This window comes from Pinus tabuliformis, chromosome 8, assembly GCF_031772625.1.
Source record: "Pinus tabuliformis cultivar Carrire ecotype Pingquan chromosome 8, CPIR1, whole genome shotgun sequence".
NCBI classification, from domain to species: Eukaryota; Viridiplantae; Streptophyta; class Pinopsida; order Pinales; family Pinaceae; genus Pinus; species Pinus tabuliformis.
The window spans coordinates 1,887,585,588-1,887,590,376 of record NC_142294.1 but is presented as its reverse complement, the minus strand read 5'-3'; positions in this window follow the sequence as shown (position 1 = coordinate 1,887,590,376).

The following is a 4,789-nucleotide window of genomic DNA, read 5'->3' as shown; positions in this document are numbered from 1 at the left end:
ACATAGTGTTAACGATGAATCTAATATCAATGACCATTATCACGAGCAGTTCTACACAAATTTCAAGCTCGTTAAAAATTAAACCTAAGCAATGAGCATATGTTCCATCAGAGTTTAAGCTCATTAAAAAATGAACCGACCTCTGGTAAATAACCATTGTGAATGCATTATCATCAGCTTTTGAGCCTTGGTCGTGTTCTTACCATGACCTCCACTGTGTTTTAGCCAATCATACGCCTCCATTTGATTGTTTACCCCTTTTTAGGAACAGCTGCGACGAGTGATTCTGTTAGCCATCTTCTTTACACTGCAATGATTGAAAAGTTCCAAACCCTACCTGGAGCCAGCTGCTACCCGAAAATATCACTCGTTCCTCAAAAAACGAGTCTCCTTTAAGCTCTTTTCATCTGACTCGTAAAATATGAAAAGATTCCCAAGCAATTGGCCTCTCCAGCTCATTAAAGTGATTGGAAGTGCTATCCCTTCTCTATATTTTAATCCTTTTGGACTTGAGGGATCATTACACAAAAGATCGAGTGCTTGTCTTGTTCGGCTCGTTAAAACTATCGAAAATTCATCCCTTTCATATTATTTAATACTTTTTGGGACTTAAGGGATCATATGACGAAAAAGGATTACTGGAGTTTCATTTCCGTCTCTTTTCAGACTCTCTAAAATTGAAAAGGAACGAGTTATCCTTGTCGTTAAACTCGTTAAAACAATAGCGACAAACTTGTCCATGCAGACAAGAGCGAGTTTCACTGTCGCTAGGCTCGTTAAAACATAGCGACGGGTTTGTCTGAAGGGAAAATTATAGAAAAATCATATGTTATCCTCCTCAAGCTTGAAAAAAATAAAGAGGTACTGGTCAGCAATGACTAGGGAAAATTTGGGAAGAAAACTTGAAGAAACTTTATTGGTAGCAAGTTGCTCTTGAACATGATGCTTTCACTCCATCACCATGATTGAATCGGGTTGGGTTATTCTGTTCACTGGTCATATTACCATTGGTCCATCGTACCATCCATTTTTGGGGTTAATTCTACCAATCCATTTCAGTTTCGCTGATATGTTCAAGAGAAGTCGCTCAGAGAATTCACCAACCGAGCTTGTGTCTCATCCGCTGCAATACCTTCACGCTTCATTCTTTCATTACCACCACCCTGAACCTTGTATCATCAGATCGTTTTCACCTCCACAAAATCATTTGCTATGTTTCGTGTCATAGATGTGGGATTCATTAATGCCCTCCTACGACGGGTCACTTCTTGTCGACATCAGCTCATTATCCAGGAAGTCGACCTAGGAACAACCCTTTCAATACTTTGAAGCTTGCATGCCTCAATGGAAAGTTTCTCACTTTCGGCGACAGGTTTACATCAATGGCCTTCGACCGAAAGATTTTGTGTGGTGTTCGATGACAAATCCCTTTTTCACACCACGTGAATTACTGTTGTACCTTGAGGGTCATCATCATTATCGGTGATTCCTCTCACACCTGTTAATAGCTTACATCATTCGCTGCTAATCAGGCGATGTCTTTCCATGTTCGACTCCAGAACATCTTTTCACATGGATCAACTTGTACTTCGGGCGAAGATTGAATGAGTTTGAAGACCCTAGATCTAGTTTCATCCATTCAGGCTGCGATATATTCAGGAAAATAAAGACATCAAATGTACATCATTGCTACATAGACAATCATCCAAGCCAAAGGATGATGGCTCTACCAGAATCATCAGTCTGCCACACAGATGGTTGTCTGTCCTATGTACATGAAAATGAATTTATAAAGCTAAGCATGGGAATGCCCGCCTCAGCTAGATCATGAAAATATTATGAAGATAATGTATTGTATTGTATCTTATTATAGGTCACCTTCCAGTTCGAAAAACCTTGGATCCTCATGATAAAGCATTTCACCCGACATCAAAACGATTTACGACCTCGTGCTTTAGGGGGAAACTGTTATAGACATATTTGGGCACTGCAACCCCAATCACATATGTCCATAAACCAAGGGCTTCTAAGTCCCTAAAAGTGTTGCTTCATACCCTAAAGGAGCAAGGTCAGCTGATTACATCATCTCCCAAAAGTTCTCCATGAAAAACTACTCAGAACTGGTCAAAACTAGACCATACAGACTGCTCAGTGGCAAGGGTGCAATGCATCTCACCTGCCACATGAAAAAAGTGTGATGCATACTAGAAATCCCTTTTGTAGGGTATGATGAGCAAGAGTAGACAAATGGCAGAGACAGTTTGCAAGGTGGATGATCATGGAATCTTCCAAAAACTTCTCCTGTGACACTTGCCTCTCTGAATTCGCCCAGGGATGAGTAAGAGATCATGAAATCTCCAAGTGGAATTGAAAACTATAAGAGAAATGACACTAATCACAATCCCAGAAGCTGATTCACCCACCTATAAATATCTATATATGGATCGCTCATCCCAAAGATCTAGAGGCTGGAATCTTGTATTTAGTAAGGAAGCGTTGTTGGTTTCTTTGTGGAACATCATAGTGTTGGGTGATCTAATCTTTTCATGAGGTGAAGAAGGGCTTTCATGTTGGGAGGATGATGCTGGGTCAGATCAATGGGTTGTAATCCTCTCTTCTACTCTTTCTATCAATAAAGCTATTTGAGTTTTCCTCCACATTCTTGTATGTTTGAGTTTATATATGCATTTGTGTGGTCAATATATATCTGGTCCTATATTGTTTATGATTGTAGATCTCGATACTTTGATGGTATTATGTTGCTTTGACTTTATAGGTGCTCTTTGAAGCGGGGTAAGCAAGTGAGAAGTGACAAAGATCTGTCAGAGGGGAGAGGAAACAAGCAAGGAGCCAAGCGAAAGACTGAGGTTGGTACTCTCTACTTCTCTCTTCTCTACTTCTCATAAAGGAAAACATAAGTAACTTTAGTTTGTTTGTTTCTAAGATAGCTACCCGTCTTAGTGGGACTAGCAGCTTTGAATGGACACTAGATTTCCCGATAACAACAATGTTGAAGGAAGTTTACCAAGAGGACAAAGAAGCAAGTCAATCACCAAAGCAGCTATGTTATGTAGCCCCAAGAGGACCATGGCAGCCTAGTCAACCTAGTATGATGCAAGAGCCTAATTCACAATTTCAAGGTTATGCATCTCCACCTCAAAGTAATTGGAACACACCCTTTCCTATGCAACATTGGCCATCTCAACCCCAAAAACAATCTCGGCAACAATGTTGGAAAGGAAATTATGGGAGCTATCCACAATATCCTCATTTTTTTCCTCAATATCCTCCATAACTAACTCCATGTTATCCTTACCATTAACCTCCACCACAACCACAACCCCAACAACATCCATCTCAAATATACACTCCCACTCAACTACCTATACCAACATTTCCAAACCCACACATTGAATTAGCTCAGCCCACTTACAATGCTGAGTTACAACACTTCCAAACATCTCCTCTTGAGATCAATGGTATTCATCATAGCTCAGAAAGAGTATTGCAAAAAAATAGATTATCTTGATATCATTGAAGGACCCCATCCAGAAGAAGAAGATTCAAATAATAATACCAAAGGATCATGGGGTGCATTTGATGAAGAGCAGACAACAAAACAGAGATCAAGAAAGCTCCCTCATGCTTACCACCAAATCCTCCATGTATTCAAGAGAAAAATTAGCAAAAAGAGGAAGATTTGAAGGTCATGGTAGAAGAAGACATGAAGAATGATCCAAACAAGCAAGAAAACCAAGGGCATCAAAGCTATATTGAGGTTTGGTTCTAGAAAATCAATAAGATGGAGCATCACTCTTTTCTTCAACTATGCTTGATCCTTTCAAAGTCAAATCATTTGATATTTCAAATTAAGGTACATGTCAAATCATATATTGCAAGCCTACACATCAGTTTTTTTTCATCTTGATGTGCACATGGCTCCATTGGAAGTATTCTTATACTTGAAAGTGATTTTGTTTTTCAAGTAGAGTAGGGTAGAAAACAAATTGAAAAATAAGAGAAAAAAGTAAAATTTCAGGTGAAAACCTCCTTTGAGGCACCTGATATTGGCTCATTGATTTAAAACCTCCATGAGGCAGTCAATGGGTTTAAAAAAAAAGAGAAAAAAAGAAAAGATCCTAGGTGAAAACCTCCTTTGAGGCACCTAGGCAGATCTACTAGTTGAAAACCTCCTTGAGGCAGTTAGTAGACCTAGAAGAAAAAAAATAAAAAAATAAAAAAATCTTTGCTCCATACATCTCTCTGATGAATGCATGTACTCTCCAGCATCTGCAAGCAACAAAGACAACTTGGTACCAAAAGAAAAAATTGGTCAAGCCTAGTCAAAAGAAGTCAATTTTTGACTTTCTCCTCATTTTCTCAAATGCTCCAACGGGAATAAGGCCATTCCAATCTATCACCCTCATATATTTCCACCATCCACTCATCATTCCCAAGCTTCTACCACTCATTTTCCTTGTTATCCCAAAATACTACAGGAAGGCTCTATTTTACTACAGGAAACATAAATACACAGAGCAGAAATTTATTTTTCACATAACTTGAAAACCATGCATCCATTTGCTAATCTGTTTCACGGGGAGATGCATATGGATGATGGTAACATGCTCAAGCAATTTCAACAAATTCCAGTGTAGAGGTTTTGAGAAATAGATCTCCATCACCTATAGCCATTTTATAATCTTCTCGATATCCATGCATCCATGTAAAAAGTCATTTCATGGGTAGATGCATATAGACTGTTGGGCAGTGGATCCCCCGCATAACG